The sequence below is a fragment of the Schistocerca serialis genome, unplaced genomic scaffold, assembly GCF_023864345.2.
Source record: "Schistocerca serialis cubense isolate TAMUIC-IGC-003099 unplaced genomic scaffold, iqSchSeri2.2 HiC_scaffold_1344, whole genome shotgun sequence".
NCBI classification, from domain to species: domain Eukaryota; kingdom Metazoa; phylum Arthropoda; class Insecta; order Orthoptera; family Acrididae; genus Schistocerca; species Schistocerca serialis.
Genome location: NW_026047563.1, coordinates 1 through 18,270, shown reverse-complemented (window position 1 = coordinate 18,270; position 18,270 = coordinate 1). Strand labels below are relative to the sequence as shown.

The window sequence follows — 18,270 nt, the reverse complement described above, 5'->3', positions numbered from 1 at the left end:
ACGGCAGTCCCACTTTCCCCTGAGACATCTGCTCGGGAAGCAGCGTGAAGGTACCGCTGGCCCGAGCATCGGTGGTTCAGTGGTAGAATGCTCGCCTGCCACGCGGGCGGCCCGGGTTCGATTCCCGGCCGATGCATCATTTTGTTTTTTCTCCGGTAGGGGTGCTGCGTGTCTTTCGCACTCGAACTGCGTGAGCCATGAGAATGAACCGCGGGATTCCGTATGGAAAGAACCAATCATGCAGCGCGGACGACTGCTCGTTTGGACTCCTGCGTGCTATTGTACATACTGGCGTCGGCCTAGCATCGCAAGTTGCCTGCCGCGCCGTGAATGCACGTGTAGCAACAGAAAAAATGAGCCAGGGAGTGCAGACTCTCTACCACTTGTATTCGATACTTACCAAGATTCCAGAAGGTCTAACGATCGCCTGCCTCGGTAGCGCAGTAGGCAGCGCGTAAGTCTCATAATCTTAAGGTCGTGAGTTCGATCCACACCCGGGGCATCTAATTTTCTGTGACTGAAGGTGGTGCTGTTGCTAGGGCGCCAACTTATTTCTTGTTTGTTATCCACAACGTTTCAACGCTTCAGCGGGAAAATGTTTACTTCCTGTTATTGCTACATACAGCTTCCCTATTCCTCTTCTCCCAGCACAGCATGAAGCCAAAAGCATTGCTCTGCGACGTTTGAGGTGCGCGCCTTGCCAGTCAGTATGTGCAAAGATGCTCGCAAAGAGAGCGACAATGCGACAAGCGACCGTACGAACGGTCGAATGAAACGGCCGCATCCGGTGTGGTCTAGTGGCTAGGATACCTGGCTTTCACCCAGGAGGCCCGGGTTCGATTCCCGGTACCGGAACGGAATTTTTTCCACACGAATCGTGACAAGTTTGAGCTGTCCGAGCGGCCGTTTCCCGTCCTGCTCGCAATATAGCTACTGTTTCGTGACCGTCAGCAGAATATAGACTAGGGAAGCAGACACACGACGACCATAGGAATGGTGTATGGCTTCATGCCACCTGATTCCAGCGTAGGGCTGAGCAACTGCATCTGCCGAGGCCCGTTAGCTCAGTTGGTTAGAGCGTCGTGCTAATAACGCGAAGGTCGTGGGTTCGATCCCCCCACGGGCCACTTCTCTTTTACTACTGCGAAAAGGCAGCGCCGATTTCAGCTGGCGAGTGTGATGACCAAATGATCATCACCCTGCGTGGAAGTTGACAGAGGATCCGAACCCGACTCGTCGGGAAGCACTACAGCATTCACTCGGCAATGGCCATAATATCTTGAATACACTGGTTAGAGAAAATGAAAGAAAATGTCCGATTGCCGATGCGTAACAACTTTGGCCCTTGTCAGTACTTGGGCGGGTGAGCGCATGGGAACACAGGGCACTATTGGCAGTTTTACTTCCTATTTTTGTTTCTCCTTTGTTTTCGGAGCTACAGCCCGATTCGGCCAGGGAGACGCCACCGTGAAATGAAGGGGGCGTGCTGTGTGTCCATCGCCTCGCCTCGCCTCTCCTTACCTCTCTCAGTCGTTTCTCGTGCTTGTCGTTTTGATATAGGCCGATTTGAGAGCGTCAGCTCTCGCGTCAGCTGAGCAAAGTCGAGACAAGTCGAGACACACTAAGGGCTGGTATGCAGCGAGTAAGAGGGCGAAAAAACAATAGTTTAAGAGCGCGTGGCAAAAGTACTCATACGCGAAATTAAAAGCCTGCTGCGGTGGCCGGGAATCGAACCCGGATCAACTGCTTGGAAGGCAACTATGCTGACCATTACACCACGACCGCACAAGCGAGCGCCCCGCCACCGCGCTGAGTCGGCTTCCCGCCTGTCGGCAGCGGCCGAAGGTGATCGTACCCGGCAGGCGCATTTCGAGGCAGGCTAGGGGAGCACATCCAGACGCATTCGGACAGCGTATCCGCGCACATTTCGCATCCTTTGGCAAGAGTCGGCGCCGGCGACGCAAGAGTACGCAGAGGACCGCGTTCTGGCGGCATCTTTAAGCAGTGCAGTGCAGGATTCAGCGTCTGCAGCATCTTCTCCACAGAATGCTACGGCGCTTGACGGCAGTCCCACTTTCCCTTGAGACATCTGCTCGGGAAGCAGCGTGAAGGTACCGCTGGCCCGAGCATCGGTGGTTCAGTGGTAGAATGCTCGCCTGCCACGCGGGCGGCCCGGGTTCGATTCCCGGCCGATGCATCATGTTGTTTTTTCTCCGGTAGGGGTGCTGCGTGTCTTTCGCACTCGAACTGCGTGAGCCATGAGAATGAACCGCGGGATTCCGTATGGAAAGAACCAATCATGCAGCGCGGACGACTGCTCGTTTGGACTCCTGCGTGCTATTGTACATACTGGCGTCGGCCTAGCATCGCAAGTTGCCTGCCGCGCCGTGAATGCACGTGTAGCAACAGAAAAAATGAGCCAGGGAGTGCAGACTCTCTACCACTTGTATTCGATACTTACCAAGATTCCAGAAGGTCTAACGATCGCCTGCCTCGGTAGCGCAGTAGGCAGCGCGTAAGTCTCATAATCTTAAGGTCGTGAGTTCGATCCACACCCGGGGCATCTAATTTTCTGTGACTGAAGGTGGTGCTGTTGCTAGGGCGCCAACTTATTTCTTGTTTGTTATCCACAACGTTTCAACGCTTCAGCGGGAAAATGTTTACTTCCTGTTATTGCTACATACAGCTTCCCTATTCCTCTTCTCCCAGCACAGCATGAAGCCAAAAGCATTGCTCTGCGACGTTTGAGGTGCGCGCCTTGCCAGTCAGTATGTGCAAAGATGCTCGCAAAGAGAGCGACAATGCGACAAGCGACCGTACGAACGGTCGAATGAAACGGCCGCATCCGGTGTGGTCTAGTGGCTAGGATACCTGGCTTTCACCCAGGAGGCCCGGGTTCGATTCCCGGTACCGGAACGGAATTTTTTCCACACGAATCGTGACAAGTTTGAGCTGTCCGAGCGGCCGTTTCCCGTCCTGCTCGCAATATAGCTACTGTTTCGTGACCGTCAGCAGAATATAGACTAGGGAAGCAGACACACGACGACCATAGGAATGGTGTATGGCTTCATGCCACCTGATTCCAGCGTAGGGCTGAGCAACTGCATCTGCCGAGGCCCGTTAGCTCAGTTGGTTAGAGCGTCGTGCTAATAACGCGAAGGTCGTGGGTTCGATCCCCCCACGGGCCACTTCTCTTTTACTACTGCGAAAAGGCAGCGCCGATTTCAGCTGGCGAGTGTGATGACCAAATGATCATCACCCTGCGTGGAAGTTGACAGAGGATCCGAACCCGACTCGTCGGGAAGCACTACAGCATTCACTCGGCAATGGCCATAATATCTTGAATACACTGGTTAGAGAAAATGAAAGAAAATGTCCGATTGCCGATGCGTAACAACTTTGGCCCTTGTCAGTACTTGGGCGAGTGAGCGCATGGGAACACAGGGCACTATTGGCAGTTTTACTTCCTATTTTTGTTTCTCCTTTGTTTTCGGAGCTACAGCCCGTTTCGGCCAGGGAGACGCCACCGTGAAATGAAGGGGGCGTGCTGTGTGTCCATCGCCTCGCCTCGCCTCTCCTTACCTCTCTCAGTCGTTTCTCGTGCTTGTCGTTTTGATATAGGCCGATTTGAGAGCGTCAGCTCTCGCGTCAGCTGAGCAAAGTCGAGACAAGTCGAGACACACTAAGGGCTGGTATGCAGCGAGTAAGAGGGCGAAAAAACAATAGTTTAAGAGCGCGTGGCAAAAGTACTCATACGCGAAATTAAAAGCCTGCTGCGGTGGCCGGGAATCGAACCCGGATCAACTGCTTGGAAGGCAACTATGCTGACCATTACACCACGACCGCACAAGCGAGCGCCCCGCCACCGCGCTGAGTCGGCTTCCCGCCTGTCGGCAGCGGCCGAAGGTGATCGTACCCGGCAGGCGCATTTCGAGGCAGGCTAGGGGAGCACATCCAGACGCATTCGGACAGCGTATCCGCGCACATTTCGCATCCTTTGGCAAGAGTCGGCGCCGGCGACGCAAGAGTACGCAGAGGACCGCGTTCTGGCGGCATCTTTAAGCAGTGCAGTGCAGGATTCAGCGTCTGCAGCATCTTCTCCACAGAATGCTACGGCGCTTGACGGCAGTCCCACTTTCCCTTGAGACATCTGCTCGGGAAGCAGCGTGAAGGTACCGCTGGCCCGAGCATCGGTGGTTCAGTGGTAGAATGCTCGCCTGCCACGCGGGCGGCCCGGGTTCGATTCCCGGCCGATGCATCATTTTGTTTTTTCTCCGGTAGGGGTGCTGCGTGTCTTTCGCACTCGAACTGCGTGAGCCATGAGAATGAACCGCGGGATTCCGTATGGAAAGAACCAATCATGCAGCGCGGACGACTGCTCGTTTGGACTCCTGCGTGCTATTGTACATACTGGCGTCGGCCTAGCATCGCAAGTTGCCTGCCGCGCCGTGAATGCACGTGTAGCAACAGAAAAAATGAGCCAGGGAGTGCAGACTCTCTACCACTTGTATTCGATACTTACCAAGATTCCAGAAGGTCTAACGATCGCCTGCCTCGGTAGCGCAGTAGGCAGCGCGTAAGTCTCATAATCTTAAGGTCGTGAGTTCGATCCACACCCGGGGCATCTAATTTTCTGTGACTGAAGGTGGTGCTGTTGCTAGGGCGCCAACTTATTTCTTGTTTGTTATCCACAACGTTTCAACGCTTCAGCGGGAAAATGTTTACTTCCTGTTATTGCTACATACAGCTTCCCTATTCCTCTTCTCCCAGCACAGCATGAAGCCAAAAGCATTGCTCTGCGACGTTTGAGGTGCGCGCCTTGCCAGTCAGTATGTGCAAAGATGCTCGCAAAGAGAGCGACAATGCGACAAGCGACCGTACGAACGGTCGAATGAAACGGCCGCATCCGGTGTGGTCTAGTGGCTAGGATACCTGGCTTTCACCCAGGAGGCCCGGGTTCGATTCCCGGTACCGGAACGGAATTTTTTCCACACGAATCGTGACAAGTTTGAGCTGTCCGAGCGGCCGTTTCCCGTCCTGCTCGCAATATAGCTACTGTTTCGTGACCGTCAGCAGAATATAGACTAGGGAAGCAGACACACGACGACCATAGGAATGGTGTATGGCTTCATGCCACCTGATTCCAGCGTAGGGCTGAGCAACTGCATCTGCCGAGGCCCGTTAGCTCAGTTGGTTAGAGCGTCGTGCTAATAACGCGAAGGTCGTGGGTTCGATCCCCCCACGGGCCACTTCTCTTTTACTACTGCGAAAAGGCAGCGCCGATTTCAGCTGGCGAGTGTGATGACCAAATGATCATCACCCTGCGTGGAAGTTGACAGAGGATCCGAACCCGACTCGTCGGGAAGCACTACAGCATTCACTCGGCAATGGCCATAATATCTTGAATACACTGGTTAGAGAAAATGAAAGAAAATGTCCGATTGCCGATGCGTAACAACTTTGGCCCTTGTCAGTACTTGGGCGGGTGAGCGCATGGGAACACAGGGCACTATTGGCAGTTTTACTTCCTATTTTTGTTTCTCCTTTGTTTTCGGAGCTACAGCCCGATTCGGCCAGGGAGACGCCACCGTGAAATGAAGGGGGCGTGCTGTGTGTCCATCGCCTCGCCTCGCCTCTCCTTACCTCTCTCAGTCGTTTCTCGTGCTTGTCGTTTTGATATAGGCCGATTTGAGAGCGTCAGCTCTCGCGTCAGCTGAGCAAAGTCGAGACAAGTCGAGACACACTAAGGGCTGGTATGCAGCGAGTAAGAGGGCGAAAAAACAATAGTTTAAGAGCGCGTGGCAAAAGTACTCATACGCGAAATTAAAAGCCTGCTGCGGTGGCCGGGAATCGAACCCGGATCAACTGCTTGGAAGGCAACTATGCTGACCATTACACCACGACCGCACAAGCGAGCGCCCCGCCACCGCGCTGAGTCGGCTTCCCGCCTGTCGGCAGCGGCCGAAGGTGATCGTACCCGGCAGGCGCATTTCGAGGCAGGCTAGGGGAGCACATCCAGACGCATTCGGACAGCGTATCCGCGCACATTTCGCATCCTTTGGCAAGAGTCGGCGCCGGCGACGCAAGAGTACGCAGAGGACCGCGTTCTGGCGGCATCTTTAAGCAGTGCAGTGCAGGATTCAGCGTCTGCAGCATCTTCTCCACAGAATGCTACGGCGCTTGACGGCAGTCCCACTTTCCCCTGAGACATCTGCTCGGGAAGCAGCGTGAAGGTACCGCTGGCCCGAGCATCGGTGGTTCAGTGGTAGAATGCTCGCCTGCCACGCGGGCGGCCCGGGTTCGATTCCCGGCCGATGCATCATGTTGTTTTTTCTCCGGTAGGGGTGCTGCGTGTCTTTCGCACTCGAACTGCGTGAGCCATGAGAATGAACCGCGGGATTCCGTATGGAAAGAACCAATCATGCAGCGCGGACGACTGCTCGTTTGGACTCCTGCGTGCTATTGTACATACTGGCGTCGGCCTAGCATCGCAAGTTGCCTGCCGCGCCGTGAATGCACGTGTAGCAACAGAAAAAATGAGCCAGGGAGTGCAGACTCTCTACCACTTGTATTCGATACTTACCAAGATTCCAGAAGGTCTAACGATCGCCTGCCTCGGTAGCGCAGTAGGCAGCGCGTAAGTCTCATAATCTTAAGGTCGTGAGTTCGATCCACACCCGGGGCATCTAATTTTCTGTGACTGAAGGTGGTGCTGTTGCTAGGGCGCCAACTTATTTCTTGTTTGTTATCCACAACGTTTCAACGCTTCAGCGGGAAAATGTTTACTTCCTGTTATTGCTACATACAGCTTCCCTATTCCTCTTCTCCCAGCACAGCATGAAGCCAAAAGCATTGCTCTGCGACGTTTGAGGTGCGCGCCTTGCCAGTCAGTATGTGCAAAGATGCTCGCAAAGAGAGCGACAATGCGACAAGCGACCGTACGAACGGTCGAATGAAACGGCCGCATCCGGTGTGGTCTAGTGGCTAGGATACCTGGCTTTCACCCAGGAGGCCCGGGTTCGATTCCCGGTACCGGAACGGAATTTTTTCCACACGAATCGTGACAAGTTTGAGCTGTCCGAGCGGCCGTTTCCCGTCCTGCTCGCAATATAGCTACTGTTTCGTGACCGTCAGCAGAATATAGACTAGGGAAGCAGACACACGACGACCATAGGAATGGTGTATGGCTTCATGCCACCTGATTCCAGCGTAGGGCTGAGCAACTGCATCTGCCGAGGCCCGTTAGCTCAGTTGGTTAGAGCGTCGTGCTAATAACGCGAAGGTCGTGGGTTCGATCCCCCCACGGGCCACTTCTCTTTTACTACTGCGAAAAGGCAGCGCCGATTTCAGCTGGCGAGTGTGATGACCAAATGATCATCACCCTGCGTGGAAGTTGACAGAGGATCCGAACCCGACTCGTCGGGAAGCACTACAGCATTCACTCGGCAATGGCCATAATATCTTGAATACACTGGTTAGAGAAAATGAAAGAAAATGTCCGATTGCCGATGCGTAACAACTTTGGCCCTTGTCAGTACTTGGGCGAGTGAGCGCATGGGAACACAGGGCACTATTGGCAGTTTTACTTCCTATTTTTGTTTCTCCTTTGTTTTCGGAGCTACAGCCCGTTTCGGCCAGGGAGACGCCACCGTGAAATGAAGGGGGCGTGCTGTGTGTCCATCGCCTCGCCTCGCCTCTCCTTACCTCTCTCAGTCGTTTCTCGTGCTTGTCGTTTTGATATAGGCCGATTTGAGAGCGTCAGCTCTCGCGTCAGCTGAGCAAAGTCGAGACAAGTCGAGACACACTAAGGGCTGGTATGCAGCGAGTAAGAGGGCGAAAAAACAATAGTTTAAGAGCGCGTGGCAAAAGTACTCATACGCGAAATTAAAAGCCTGCTGCGGTGGCCGGGAATCGAACCCGGATCAACTGCTTGGAAGGCAACTATGCTGACCATTACACCACGACCGCACAAGCGAGCGCCCCGCCACCGCGCTGAGTCGGCTTCCCGCCTGTCGGCAGCGGCCGAAGGTGATCGTACCCGGCAGGCGCATTTCGAGGCAGGCTAGGGGAGCACATCCAGACGCATTCGGACAGCGTATCCGCGCACATTTCGCATCCTTTGGCAAGAGTCGGCGCCGGCGACGCAAGAGTACGCAGAGGACCGCGTTCTGGCGGCATCTTTAAGCAGTGCAGTGCAGGATTCAGCGTCTGCAGCATCTTCTCCACAGAATGCTACGGCGCTTGACGGCAGTCCCACTTTCCCCTGAGACATCTGCTCGGGAAGCAGCGTGAAGGTACCGCTGGCCCGAGCATCGGTGGTTCAGTGGTAGAATGCTCGCCTGCCACGCGGGCGGCCCGGGTTCGATTCCCGGCCGATGCATCATGTTGTTTTTTCTCCGGTAGGGGTGCTGCGTGTCTTTCGCACTCGAACTGCGTGAGCCATGAGAATGAACCGCGGGATTCCGTATGGAAAGAACCAATCATGCAGCGCGGACGACTGCTCGTTTGGACTCCTGCGTGCTATTGTACATACTGGCGTCGGCCTAGCATCGCAAGTTGCCTGCCGCGCCGTGAATGCACGTGTAGCAACAGAAAAAATGAGCCAGGGAGTGCAGACTCTCTACCACTTGTATTCGATACTTACCAAGATTCCAGAAGGTCTAACGATCGCCTGCCTCGGTAGCGCAGTAGGCAGCGCGTAAGTCTCATAATCTTAAGGTCGTGAGTTCGATCCACACCCGGGGCATCTAATTTTCTGTGACTGAAGGTGGTGCTGTTGCTAGGGCGCCAACTTATTTCTTGTTTGTTATCCACAACGTTTCAACGCTTCAGCGGGAAAATGTTTACTTCCTGTTATTGCTACATACAGCTTCCCTATTCCTCTTCTCCCAGCACAGCATGAAGCCAAAAGCATTGCTCTGCGACGTTTGAGGTGCGCGCCTTGCCAGTCAGTATGTGCAAAGATGCTCGCAAAGAGAGCGACAATGCGACAAGCGACCGTACGAACGGTCGAATGAAACGGCCGCATCCGGTGTGGTCTAGTGGCTAGGATACCTGGCTTTCACCCAGGAGGCCCGGGTTCGATTCCCGGTACCGGAACGGAATTTTTTCCACACGAATCGTGACAAGTTTGAGCTGTCCGAGCGGCCGTTTCCCGTCCTGCTCGCAATATAGCTACTGTTTCGTGACCGTCAGCAGAATATAGACTAGGGAAGCAGACACACGACGACCATAGGAATGGTGTATGGCTTCATGCCACCTGATTCCAGCGTAGGGCTGAGCAACTGCATCTGCCGAGGCCCGTTAGCTCAGTTGGTTAGAGCGTCGTGCTAATAACGCGAAGGTCGTGGGTTCGATCCCCCCACGGGCCACTTCTCTTTTACTACTGCGAAAAGGCAGCGCCGATTTCAGCTGGCGAGTGTGATGACCAAATGATCATCACCCTGCGTGGAAGTTGACAGAGGATCCGAACCCGACTCGTCGGGAAGCACTACAGCATTCACTCGGCAATGGCCATAATATCTTGAATACACTGGTTAGAGAAAATGAAAGAAAATGTCCGATTGCCGATGCGTAACAACTTTGGCCCTTGTCAGTACTTGGGCGGGTGAGCGCATGGGAACACAGGGCACTATTGGCAGTTTTACTTCCTATTTTTGTTTCTCCTTTGTTTTCGGAGCTACAGCCCGATTCGGCCAGGGAGACGCCACCGTGAAATGAAGGGGGCGTGCTGTGTGTCCATCGCCTCGCCTCGCCTCTCCTTACCTCTCTCAGTCGTTTCTCGTGCTTGTCGTTTTGATATAGGCCGATTTGAGAGCGTCAGCTCTCGCGTCAGCTGAGCAAAGTCGAGACAAGTCGAGACACACTAAGGGCTGGTATGCAGCGAGTAAGAGGGCGAAAAAACAATAGTTTAAGAGCGCGTGGCAAAAGTACTCATACGCGAAATTAAAAGCCTGCTGCGGTGGCCGGGAATCGAACCCGGATCAACTGCTTGGAAGGCAACTATGCTGACCATTACACCACGACCGCACAAGCGAGCGCCCCGCCACCGCGCTGAGTCGGCTTCCCGCCTGTCGGCAGCGGCCGAAGGTGATCGTACCCGGCAGGCGCATTTCGAGGCAGGCTAGGGGAGCACATCCAGACGCATTCGGACAGCGTATCCGCGCACATTTCGCATCCTTTGGCAAGAGTCGGCGCCGGCGACGCAAGAGTACGCAGAGGACCGCGTTCTGGCGGCATCTTTAAGCAGTGCAGTGCAGGATTCAGCGTCTGCAGCATCTTCTCCACAGAATGCTACGGCGCTTGACGGCAGTCCCACTTTCCCTTGAGACATCTGCTCGGGAAGCAGCGTGAAGGTACCGCTGGCCCGAGCATCGGTGGTTCAGTGGTAGAATGCTCGCCTGCCACGCGGGCGGCCCGGGTTCGATTCCCGGCCGATGCATCATTTTGTTTTTTCTCCGGTAGGGGTGCTGCGTGTCTTTCGCACTCGAACTGCGTGAGCCATGAGAATGAACCGCGGGATTCCGTATGGAAAGAACCAATCATGCAGCGCGGACGACTGCTCGTTTGGACTCCTGCGTGCTATTGTACATACTGGCGTCGGCCTAGCATCGCAAGTTGCCTGCCGCGCCGTGAATGCACGTGTAGCAACAGAAAAAATGAGCCAGGGAGTGCAGACTCTCTACCACTTGTATTCGATACTTACCAAGATTCCAGAAGATCTAACGATCGCCTGCCTCGGTAGCGCAGTAGGCAGCGCGTAAGTCTCATAATCTTAAGGTCGTGAGTTCGATCCACACCCGGGGCATCTAATTTTCTGTGACTGAAGGTGGTGCTGTTGCTAGGGCGCCAACTTATTTCTTGTTTGTTATCCACAACGTTTCAACGCTTCAGCGGGAAAATGTTTACTTCCTGTTATTGCTACATACAGCTTCCCTATTCCTCTTCTCCCAGCACAGCATGAAGCCAAAAGCATTGCTCTGCGACGTTTGAGGTGCGCGCCTTGCCAGTCAGTATGTGCAAAGATGCTCGCAAAGAGAGCGACAATGCGACAAGCGACCGTACGAACGGTCGAATGAAACGGCCGCATCCGGTGTGGTCTAGTGGCTAGGATACCTGGCTTTCACCCAGGAGGCCCGGGTTCGATTCCCGGTACCGGAACGGAATTTTTTCCACACGAATCGTGACAAGTTTGAGCTGTCCGAGCGGCCGTTTCCCGTCCTGCTCGCAATATAGCTACTGTTTCGTGACCGTCAGCAGAATATAGACTAGGGAAGCAGACACACGACGACCATAGGAATGGTGTATGGCTTCATGCCACCTGATTCCAGCGTAGGGCTGAGCAACTGCATCTGCCGAGGCCCGTTAGCTCAGTTGGTTAGAGCGTCGTGCTAATAACGCGAAGGTCGTGGGTTCGATCCCCCCACGGGCCACTTCTCTTTTACTACTGCGAAAAGGCAGCGCCGATTTCAGCTGGCGAGTGTGATGACCAAATGATCATCACCCTGCGTGGAAGTTGACAGAGGATCCGAACCCGACTCGTCGGGAAGCACTACAGCATTCACTCGGCAATGGCCATAATATCTTGAATACACTGGTTAGAGAAAATGAAAGAAAATGTCCGATTGCCGATGCGTAACAACTTTGGCCCTTGTCAGTACTTGGGCGGGTGAGCGCATGGGAACACAGGGCACTATTGGCAGTTTTACTTCCTATTTTTGTTTCTCCTTTGTTTTCGGAGCTACAGCCCGATTCGGCCAGGGAGACGCCACCGTGAAATGAAGGGGGCGTGCTGTGTGTCCATCGCCTCGCCTCGCCTCTCCTTACCTCTCTCAGTCGTTTCTCGTGCTTGTCGTTTTGATATAGGCCGATTTGAGAGCGTCAGCTCTCGCGTCAGCTGAGCAAAGTCGAGACAAGTCGAGACACACTAAGGGCTGGTATGCAGCGAGTAAGAGGGCGAAAAAACAATAGTTTAAGAGCGCGTGGCAAAAGTACTCATACGCGAAATTAAAAGCCTGCTGCGGTGGCCGGGAATCGAACCCGGATCAACTGCTTGGAAGGCAACTATGCTGACCATTACACCACGACCGCACAAGCGAGCGCCCCGCCACCGCGCTGAGTCGGCTTCCCGCCTGTCGGCAGCGGCCGAAGGTGATCGTACCCGGCAGGCGCATTTCGAGGCAGGCTAGGGGAGCACATCCAGACGCATTCGGACAGCGTATCCGCGCACATTTCGCATCCTTTGGCAAGAGTCGGCGCCGGCGACGCAAGAGTACGCAGAGGACCGCGTTCTGGCGGCATCTTTAAGCAGTGCAGTGCAGGATTCAGCGTCTGCAGCATCTTCTCCACAGAATGCTACGGCGCTTGACGGCAGTCCCACTTTCCCTTGAGACATCTGCTCGGGAAGCAGCGTGAAGGTACCGCTGGCCCGAGCATCGGTGGTTCAGTGGTAGAATGCTCGCCTGCCACGCGGGCGGCCCGGGTTCGATTCCCGGCCGATGCATCATTTTGTTTTTTCTCCGGTAGGGGTGCTGCGTGTCTTTCGCACTCGAACTGCGTGAGCCATGAGAATGAACCGCGGGATTCCGTATGGAAAGAACCAATCATGCAGCGCGGACGACTGCTCGTTTGGACTCCTGCGTGCTATTGTACATACTGGCGTCGGCCTAGCATCGCAAGTTGCCTGCCGCGCCGTGAATGCACGTGTAGCAACAGAAAAAATGAGCCAGGGAGTGCAGACTCTCTACCACTTGTATTCGATACTTACCAAGATTCCAGAAGGTCTAACGATCGCCTGCCTCGGTAGCGCAGTAGGCAGCGCGTAAGTCTCATAATCTTAAGGTCGTGAGTTCGATCCACACCCGGGGCATCTAATTTTCTGTGACTGAAGGTGGTGCTGTTGCTAGGGCGCCAACTTATTTCTTGTTTGTTATCCACAACGTTTCAACGCTTCAGCGGGAAAATGTTTACTTCCTGTTATTGCTACATACAGCTTCCCTATTCCTCTTCTCCCAGCACAGCATGAAGCCAAAAGCATTGCTCTGCGACGTTTGAGGTGCGCGCCTTGCCAGTCAGTATGTGCAAAGATGCTCGCAAAGAGAGCGACAATGCGACCAGCGACCGTACGAACGGTCGAATGAAACGGCCGCATCCGGTGTGGTCTAGTGGCTAGGATACCTGGCTTTCACCCAGGAGGCCCGGGTTCGATTCCCGGTACCGGAACGGAATTTTTTCCACACGAATCGTGACAAGTTTGAGCTGTCCGAGCGGCCGTTTCCCGTCCTGCTCGCAATATAGCTACTGTTTCGTGACCGTCAGCAGAATATAGACTAGGGAAGCAGACACACGACGACCATAGGAATGGTGTATGGCTTCATGCCACCTGATTCCAGCGTAGGGCTGAGCAACTGCATCTGCCGAGGCCCGTTAGCTCAGTTGGTTAGAGCGTCGTGCTAATAACGCGAAGGTCGTGGGTTCGATCCCCCCACGGGCCACTTCTCTTTTACTACTGCGAAAAGGCAGCGCCGATTTCAGCTGGCGAGTGTGATGACCAAATGATCATCACCCTGCGTGGAAGTTGACAGAGGATCCGAACCCGACTCGTCGGGAAGCACTACAGCATTCACTCGGCAATGGCCATAATATCTTGAATACACTGGTTAGAGAAAATGAAAGAAAATGTCCGATTGCCGATGCGTAACAACTTTGGCCCTTGTCAGTACTTGGGCGGGTGAGCGCATGGGAACACAGGGCACTATTGGCAGTTTTACTTCCTATTTTTGTTTCTCCTTTGTTTTCGGAGCTACAGCCCGATTCGGCCAGGGAGACGCCACCGTGAAATGAAGGGGGCGTGCTGTGTGTCCATCGCCTCGCCTCGCCTCTCCTTACCTCTCTCAGTCGTTTCTCGTGCTTGTCGTTTTGATATAGGCCGATTTGAGAGCGTCAGCTCTCGCGTCAGCTGAGCAAAGTCGAGACAAGTCGAGACACACTAAGGGCTGGTATGCAGCGAGTAAGAGGGCGAAAAAACAATAGTTTAAGAGCGCGTGGCAAAAGTACTCATACGCGAAATTAAAAGCCTGCTGCGGTGGCCGGGAATCGAACCCGGATCAACTGCTTGGAAGGCAACTATGCTGACCATTACACCACGACCGCACAAGCGAGCGCCCCGCCACCGCGCTGAGTCGGCTTCCCGCCTGTCGGCAGCGGCCGAAGGTGATCGTACCCGGCAGGCGCATTTCGAGGCAGGCTAGGGGAGCACATCCAGACGCATTCGGACAGCGTATCCGCGCACATTTCGCATCCTTTGGCAAGAGTCGGCGCCGGCGACGCAAGAGTACGCAGAGGACCGCGTTCTGGCGGCATCTTTAAGCAGTGCAGTGCAGGATTCAGCGTCTGCAGCATCTTCTCCACAGAATGCTACGGCGCTTGACGGCAGTCCCACTTTCCCTTGAGACATCTGCTCGGGAAGCAGCGTGAAGGTACCGCTGGCCCGAGCATCGGTGGTTCAGTGGTAGAATGCTCGCCTGCCACGCGGGCGGCCCGGGTTCGATTCCCGGCCGATGCATCATTTTGTTTTTTCTCCGGTAGGGGTGCTGCGTGTCTTTCGCACTCGAACTGCGTGAGCCATGAGAATGAACCGCGGGATTCCGTATGGAAAGAACCAATCATGCAGCGCGGACGACTGCTCGTTTGGACTCCTGCGTGCTATTGTACATACTGGCGTCGGCCTAGCATCGCAAGTTGCCTGCCGCGCCGTGAATGCACGTGTAGCAACAGAAAAAATGAGCCAGGGAGTGCAGACTCTCTACCACTTGTATTCGATACTTACCAAGATTCCAGAAGGTCTAACGATCGCCTGCCTCGGTAGCGCAGTAGGCAGCGCGTAAGTCTCATAATCTTAAGGTCGTGAGTTCGATCCACACCCGGGGCATCTAATTTTCTGTGACTGAAGGTGGTGCTGTTGCTAGGGCGCCAACTTATTTCTTGTTTGTTATCCACAACGTTTCAACGCTTCAGCGGGAAAATGTTTACTTCCTGTTATTGCTACATACAGCTTCCCTATTCCTCTTCTCCCAGCACAGCATGAAGCCAAAAGCATTGCTCTGCGACGTTTGAGGTGCGCGCCTTGCCAGTCAGTATGTGCAAAGATGCTCGCAAAGAGAGCGACAATGCGACAAGCGACCGTACGAACGGTCGAATGAAACGGCCGCATCCGGTGTGGTCTAGTGGCTAGGATACCTGGCTTTCACCCAGGAGGCCCGGGTTCGATTCCCGGTACCGGAACGGAATTTTTTCCACACGAATCGTGACAAGTTTGAGCTGTCCGAGCGGCCGTTTCCCGTCCTGCTCGCAATATAGCTACTGTTTCGTGACCGTCAGCAGAATATAGACTAGGGAAGCAGACACACGACGACCATAGGAATGGTGTATGGCTTCATGCCACCTGATTCCAGCGTAGGGCTGAGCAACTGCATCTGCCGAGGCCCGTTAGCTCAGTTGGTTAGAGCGTCGTGCTAATAACGCGAAGGTCGTGGGTTCGATCCCCCCACGGGCCACTTCTCTTTTACTACTGCGAAAAGGCAGCGCCGATTTCAGCTGGCGAGTGTGATGACCAAATGATCATCACCCTGCGTGGAAGTTGACAGAGGATCCGAACCCGACTCGTCGGGAAGCACTACAGCATTCACTCGGCAATGGCCATAATATCTTGAATACACTGGTTAGAGAAAATGAAAGAAAATGTCCGATTGCCGATGCGTAACAACTTTGGCCCTTGTCAGTACTTGGGCGGGTGAGCGCATGGGAACACAGGGCACTATTGGCAGTTTTACTTCCTATTTTTGTTTCTCCTTTGTTTTCGGAGCTACAGCCCGATTCGGCCAGGGAGACGCCACCGTGAAATGAAGGGGGCGTGCTGTGTGTCCATCGCCTCGCCTCGCCTCTCCTTACCTCTCTCAGTCGTTTCTCGTGCTTGTCGTTTTGATATAGGCCGATTTGAGAGCGTCAGCTCTCGCGTCAGCTGAGCAAAGTCGAGACAAGTCGAGACACACTAAGGGCTGGTATGCAGCGAGTAAGAGGGCGAAAAAACAATAGTTTAAGAGCGCGTGGCAAAAGTACTCATACGCGAAATTAAAAGCCTGCTGCGGTGGCCGGGAATCGAACCCGGATCAACTGCTTGGAAGGCAACTATGCTGACCATTACACCACGACCGCACAAGCGAGCGCCCCGCCACCGCGCTGAGTCGGCTTCCCGCCTGTCGGCAGCGGCCGAAGGTGATCGTACCCGGCAGGCGCATTTCGAGGCAGGCTAGGGGAGCACATCCAGACGCATTCGGACAGCGTATCCGCGCACATTTCGCATCCTTTGGCAAGAGTCGGCGCCGGCGACGCAAGAGTACGCAGAGGACCGCGTTCTGGCGGCATCTTTAAGCAGTGCAGTGCAGGATTCAGCGTCTGCAGCATCTTCTCCACAGAATGCTACGGCGCTTGACGGCAGTCCCACTTTCCCTTGAGACATCTGCTCGGGAAGCAGCGTGAAGGTACCGCTGGCCCGAGCATCGGTGGTTCAGTGGTAGAATGCTCGCCTGCCACGCGGGCGGCCCGGGTTCGATTCCCGGCCGATGCATCATTTTGTTTTTTCTCCGGTAGGGGTGCTGCGTGTCTTTCGCACTCGAACTGCGTGAGCCATGAGAATGAACCGCGGGATTCCGTATGGAAAGAACCAATCATGCAGCGCGGACGACTGCTCGTTTGGACTCCTGCGTGCTATTGTACATACTGGCGTCGGCCTAGCATCGCAAGTTGCCTGCCGCGCCGTGAATGCACGTGTAGCAACAGAAAAAATGAGCCAGGGAGTGCAGACTCTCTACCACTTGTATTCGATACTTACCAAGATTCCAGAAGGTCTAACGATCGCCTGCCTCGGTAGCGCAGTAGGCAGCGCGTAAGTCTCATAATCTTAAGGTCGTGAGTTCGATCCACACCCGGGGCATCTAATTTTCTGTGACTGAAGGTGGTGCTGTTGCTAGGGCGCCAACTTATTTCTTGTTTGTTATCCACAACGTTTCAACGCTTCAGCGGGAAAATGTTTACTTCCTGTTATTGCTACATACAGCTTCCCTATTCCTCTTCTCCCAGCAGAGCATGAAGCCAAAAGCATTGCTCTGCGACGTTTGAGGTGCGCGCCTTGCCAGTCAGTATGTGCAAAGATGCTCGCAAAGAGAGCGACAATGCGACAAGCGACCGTACGAACGGTCGAATGAAACGGCCGCATCCGGTGTGGTCTAGTGGCTAGGATACCTGGCTTTCACCCAGGAGGCCCGGGTTCGATTCCCGGTACCGGAACGGAATTTTTTCCACACGAATCGTGACAAGTTTGAGCTGTCCGAGCGGCCGTTTCCCGTCCTGCTCGCAATATAGCTACTGTTTCGTGACCGTCAGCAGAATATAGACTAGGGAAGCAGACACACGACGACCATAGGAATGGTGTATGGCTTCATGCCACCTGATTCCAGCGTAGGGCTGAGCAACTGCATCTGCCGAGGCCCGTTAGCTCAGTTGGTTAGAGCGTCGTGCTAATAACGCGAAGGTCGTGGGTTCGATCCCCCCACGGGCCACTTCTCTTTTACTACTGCGAAAAGGCAGCGCCGATTTCAGCTGGCGAGTGTGATGACCAAATGATCATCACCCTGCGTGGAAGTTGACAGAGGATCCGAACCCGACTCGTCGGGAAGCACTACAGCATTCACTCGGCAATGGCCATAATATCTTGAATACACTGGTTAGAGAAAATGAAAGAAAATGTCCGATTGCCGATGCGTAACAACTTTGGCCCTTGTCAGTACTTGGGCGGGTGAGCGCATGGGAACACAGGGCACTATTGGCAGTTTTACTTCCTATTTTTGTTTCTCCTTTGTTTTCGGAGCTACAGCCCGATTCGGCCAGGGAGACGCCACCGTGAAATGAAGGGGGCGTGCTGTGTGTCCATCGCCTCGCCTCGCCTCTCCTTACCTCTCTCAGTCGTTTCTCGTGCTTGTCGTTTTGATATAGGCCGATTTGAGAGCGTCAGCTCTCGCGTCAGCTGAGCAAAGTCGAGACAAGTCGAGACACACTAAGGGCTGGTATGCAGCGAGTAAGAGGGCGAAAAAACAATAGTTTAAGAGCGCGTGGCAAAAGTACTCATACGCGAAATTAAAAGCCTGCTGCGGTGGCCGGGAATCGAACCCGGATCAACTGCTTGGAAGGCAACTATGCTGACCATTACACCACGAC

General features: G+C 54.3%; 44 non-coding genes across 44 annotated transcripts; 36 read left to right on the top strand and 8 right to left on the bottom strand.

Annotated features, from left to right (window-relative positions):
- Positions 1 to 65: 65 nt before the first annotated feature.
- On the top strand, positions 66 to 136 carry Trnag-gcc (transfer RNA glycine (anticodon GCC)). Its single transcript has one exon. It is a non-coding gene; the product is annotated as a tRNA-Gly (tRNA).
- A 293-nt stretch (positions 137 to 429) lies between these two features.
- On the top strand, positions 430 to 502 carry Trnam-cau (transfer RNA methionine (anticodon CAU)). The gene has a single exon. It is a non-coding gene; the product is annotated as a tRNA-Met (tRNA).
- A 281-nt stretch (positions 503 to 783) lies between these two features.
- On the top strand, positions 784 to 855 carry Trnae-uuc (transfer RNA glutamic acid (anticodon UUC)). Its single transcript has one exon. It is a non-coding gene; the product is annotated as a tRNA-Glu (tRNA).
- Positions 856 to 1,053: 198 nt separating this feature from the next.
- Trnai-aau (transfer RNA isoleucine (anticodon AAU)) lies at positions 1,054 to 1,127 on the top strand. The gene has a single exon. It is a non-coding gene; the product is annotated as a tRNA-Ile (tRNA).
- A 586-nt stretch (positions 1,128 to 1,713) lies between these two features.
- Trnag-ucc (transfer RNA glycine (anticodon UCC)) lies at positions 1,714 to 1,785 on the bottom strand. Its single transcript has one exon. It is a non-coding gene; the product is annotated as a tRNA-Gly (tRNA).
- Positions 1,786 to 2,126: 341 nt separating this feature from the next.
- Positions 2,127 to 2,197, top strand: Trnag-gcc (transfer RNA glycine (anticodon GCC)). Its single transcript has one exon. It is a non-coding gene; the product is annotated as a tRNA-Gly (tRNA).
- Positions 2,198 to 2,490: 293 nt separating this feature from the next.
- On the top strand, positions 2,491 to 2,563 carry Trnam-cau (transfer RNA methionine (anticodon CAU)). Its single transcript has one exon. It is a non-coding gene; the product is annotated as a tRNA-Met (tRNA).
- Positions 2,564 to 2,844: 281 nt separating this feature from the next.
- Trnae-uuc (transfer RNA glutamic acid (anticodon UUC)) lies at positions 2,845 to 2,916 on the top strand. Its single transcript has one exon. It is a non-coding gene; the product is annotated as a tRNA-Glu (tRNA).
- A 198-nt stretch (positions 2,917 to 3,114) lies between these two features.
- Positions 3,115 to 3,188, top strand: Trnai-aau (transfer RNA isoleucine (anticodon AAU)). The gene has a single exon. It is a non-coding gene; the product is annotated as a tRNA-Ile (tRNA).
- Positions 3,189 to 3,774: 586 nt separating this feature from the next.
- Positions 3,775 to 3,846, bottom strand: Trnag-ucc (transfer RNA glycine (anticodon UCC)). Its single transcript has one exon. It is a non-coding gene; the product is annotated as a tRNA-Gly (tRNA).
- Positions 3,847 to 4,187: 341 nt separating this feature from the next.
- On the top strand, positions 4,188 to 4,258 carry Trnag-gcc (transfer RNA glycine (anticodon GCC)). Its single transcript has one exon. It is a non-coding gene; the product is annotated as a tRNA-Gly (tRNA).
- A 293-nt stretch (positions 4,259 to 4,551) lies between these two features.
- Positions 4,552 to 4,624, top strand: Trnam-cau (transfer RNA methionine (anticodon CAU)). The gene has a single exon. It is a non-coding gene; the product is annotated as a tRNA-Met (tRNA).
- Positions 4,625 to 4,905: 281 nt separating this feature from the next.
- Positions 4,906 to 4,977, top strand: Trnae-uuc (transfer RNA glutamic acid (anticodon UUC)). The gene has a single exon. It is a non-coding gene; the product is annotated as a tRNA-Glu (tRNA).
- A 198-nt stretch (positions 4,978 to 5,175) lies between these two features.
- Trnai-aau (transfer RNA isoleucine (anticodon AAU)) lies at positions 5,176 to 5,249 on the top strand. Its single transcript has one exon. It is a non-coding gene; the product is annotated as a tRNA-Ile (tRNA).
- Positions 5,250 to 5,835: 586 nt separating this feature from the next.
- On the bottom strand, positions 5,836 to 5,907 carry Trnag-ucc (transfer RNA glycine (anticodon UCC)). Its single transcript has one exon. It is a non-coding gene; the product is annotated as a tRNA-Gly (tRNA).
- Positions 5,908 to 6,248: 341 nt separating this feature from the next.
- On the top strand, positions 6,249 to 6,319 carry Trnag-gcc (transfer RNA glycine (anticodon GCC)). The gene has a single exon. It is a non-coding gene; the product is annotated as a tRNA-Gly (tRNA).
- A 293-nt stretch (positions 6,320 to 6,612) lies between these two features.
- Trnam-cau (transfer RNA methionine (anticodon CAU)) lies at positions 6,613 to 6,685 on the top strand. Its single transcript has one exon. It is a non-coding gene; the product is annotated as a tRNA-Met (tRNA).
- A 281-nt stretch (positions 6,686 to 6,966) lies between these two features.
- On the top strand, positions 6,967 to 7,038 carry Trnae-uuc (transfer RNA glutamic acid (anticodon UUC)). Its single transcript has one exon. It is a non-coding gene; the product is annotated as a tRNA-Glu (tRNA).
- Positions 7,039 to 7,236: 198 nt separating this feature from the next.
- Trnai-aau (transfer RNA isoleucine (anticodon AAU)) lies at positions 7,237 to 7,310 on the top strand. The gene has a single exon. It is a non-coding gene; the product is annotated as a tRNA-Ile (tRNA).
- Positions 7,311 to 7,896: 586 nt separating this feature from the next.
- Trnag-ucc (transfer RNA glycine (anticodon UCC)) lies at positions 7,897 to 7,968 on the bottom strand. The gene has a single exon. It is a non-coding gene; the product is annotated as a tRNA-Gly (tRNA).
- A 341-nt stretch (positions 7,969 to 8,309) lies between these two features.
- Positions 8,310 to 8,380, top strand: Trnag-gcc (transfer RNA glycine (anticodon GCC)). The gene has a single exon. It is a non-coding gene; the product is annotated as a tRNA-Gly (tRNA).
- A 293-nt stretch (positions 8,381 to 8,673) lies between these two features.
- Positions 8,674 to 8,746, top strand: Trnam-cau (transfer RNA methionine (anticodon CAU)). The gene has a single exon. It is a non-coding gene; the product is annotated as a tRNA-Met (tRNA).
- A 281-nt stretch (positions 8,747 to 9,027) lies between these two features.
- Positions 9,028 to 9,099, top strand: Trnae-uuc (transfer RNA glutamic acid (anticodon UUC)). Its single transcript has one exon. It is a non-coding gene; the product is annotated as a tRNA-Glu (tRNA).
- Positions 9,100 to 9,297: 198 nt separating this feature from the next.
- Trnai-aau (transfer RNA isoleucine (anticodon AAU)) lies at positions 9,298 to 9,371 on the top strand. Its single transcript has one exon. It is a non-coding gene; the product is annotated as a tRNA-Ile (tRNA).
- A 586-nt stretch (positions 9,372 to 9,957) lies between these two features.
- On the bottom strand, positions 9,958 to 10,029 carry Trnag-ucc (transfer RNA glycine (anticodon UCC)). Its single transcript has one exon. It is a non-coding gene; the product is annotated as a tRNA-Gly (tRNA).
- A 341-nt stretch (positions 10,030 to 10,370) lies between these two features.
- Trnag-gcc (transfer RNA glycine (anticodon GCC)) lies at positions 10,371 to 10,441 on the top strand. The gene has a single exon. It is a non-coding gene; the product is annotated as a tRNA-Gly (tRNA).
- A 293-nt stretch (positions 10,442 to 10,734) lies between these two features.
- Trnam-cau (transfer RNA methionine (anticodon CAU)) lies at positions 10,735 to 10,807 on the top strand. Its single transcript has one exon. It is a non-coding gene; the product is annotated as a tRNA-Met (tRNA).
- A 281-nt stretch (positions 10,808 to 11,088) lies between these two features.
- Positions 11,089 to 11,160, top strand: Trnae-uuc (transfer RNA glutamic acid (anticodon UUC)). Its single transcript has one exon. It is a non-coding gene; the product is annotated as a tRNA-Glu (tRNA).
- A 198-nt stretch (positions 11,161 to 11,358) lies between these two features.
- Trnai-aau (transfer RNA isoleucine (anticodon AAU)) lies at positions 11,359 to 11,432 on the top strand. The gene has a single exon. It is a non-coding gene; the product is annotated as a tRNA-Ile (tRNA).
- Positions 11,433 to 12,018: 586 nt separating this feature from the next.
- On the bottom strand, positions 12,019 to 12,090 carry Trnag-ucc (transfer RNA glycine (anticodon UCC)). Its single transcript has one exon. It is a non-coding gene; the product is annotated as a tRNA-Gly (tRNA).
- A 341-nt stretch (positions 12,091 to 12,431) lies between these two features.
- On the top strand, positions 12,432 to 12,502 carry Trnag-gcc (transfer RNA glycine (anticodon GCC)). The gene has a single exon. It is a non-coding gene; the product is annotated as a tRNA-Gly (tRNA).
- Positions 12,503 to 12,795: 293 nt separating this feature from the next.
- On the top strand, positions 12,796 to 12,868 carry Trnam-cau (transfer RNA methionine (anticodon CAU)). Its single transcript has one exon. It is a non-coding gene; the product is annotated as a tRNA-Met (tRNA).
- Positions 12,869 to 13,149: 281 nt separating this feature from the next.
- On the top strand, positions 13,150 to 13,221 carry Trnae-uuc (transfer RNA glutamic acid (anticodon UUC)). Its single transcript has one exon. It is a non-coding gene; the product is annotated as a tRNA-Glu (tRNA).
- A 198-nt stretch (positions 13,222 to 13,419) lies between these two features.
- Positions 13,420 to 13,493, top strand: Trnai-aau (transfer RNA isoleucine (anticodon AAU)). Its single transcript has one exon. It is a non-coding gene; the product is annotated as a tRNA-Ile (tRNA).
- Positions 13,494 to 14,079: 586 nt separating this feature from the next.
- Positions 14,080 to 14,151, bottom strand: Trnag-ucc (transfer RNA glycine (anticodon UCC)). Its single transcript has one exon. It is a non-coding gene; the product is annotated as a tRNA-Gly (tRNA).
- Positions 14,152 to 14,492: 341 nt separating this feature from the next.
- Trnag-gcc (transfer RNA glycine (anticodon GCC)) lies at positions 14,493 to 14,563 on the top strand. Its single transcript has one exon. It is a non-coding gene; the product is annotated as a tRNA-Gly (tRNA).
- A 293-nt stretch (positions 14,564 to 14,856) lies between these two features.
- Trnam-cau (transfer RNA methionine (anticodon CAU)) lies at positions 14,857 to 14,929 on the top strand. The gene has a single exon. It is a non-coding gene; the product is annotated as a tRNA-Met (tRNA).
- A 281-nt stretch (positions 14,930 to 15,210) lies between these two features.
- Positions 15,211 to 15,282, top strand: Trnae-uuc (transfer RNA glutamic acid (anticodon UUC)). The gene has a single exon. It is a non-coding gene; the product is annotated as a tRNA-Glu (tRNA).
- Positions 15,283 to 15,480: 198 nt separating this feature from the next.
- On the top strand, positions 15,481 to 15,554 carry Trnai-aau (transfer RNA isoleucine (anticodon AAU)). Its single transcript has one exon. It is a non-coding gene; the product is annotated as a tRNA-Ile (tRNA).
- A 586-nt stretch (positions 15,555 to 16,140) lies between these two features.
- Trnag-ucc (transfer RNA glycine (anticodon UCC)) lies at positions 16,141 to 16,212 on the bottom strand. The gene has a single exon. It is a non-coding gene; the product is annotated as a tRNA-Gly (tRNA).
- Positions 16,213 to 16,553: 341 nt separating this feature from the next.
- Trnag-gcc (transfer RNA glycine (anticodon GCC)) lies at positions 16,554 to 16,624 on the top strand. The gene has a single exon. It is a non-coding gene; the product is annotated as a tRNA-Gly (tRNA).
- A 293-nt stretch (positions 16,625 to 16,917) lies between these two features.
- Positions 16,918 to 16,990, top strand: Trnam-cau (transfer RNA methionine (anticodon CAU)). Its single transcript has one exon. It is a non-coding gene; the product is annotated as a tRNA-Met (tRNA).
- Positions 16,991 to 17,271: 281 nt separating this feature from the next.
- Trnae-uuc (transfer RNA glutamic acid (anticodon UUC)) lies at positions 17,272 to 17,343 on the top strand. Its single transcript has one exon. It is a non-coding gene; the product is annotated as a tRNA-Glu (tRNA).
- Positions 17,344 to 17,541: 198 nt separating this feature from the next.
- On the top strand, positions 17,542 to 17,615 carry Trnai-aau (transfer RNA isoleucine (anticodon AAU)). The gene has a single exon. It is a non-coding gene; the product is annotated as a tRNA-Ile (tRNA).
- The last annotated feature ends 655 nt before the right edge of the window (positions 17,616 to 18,270 follow it).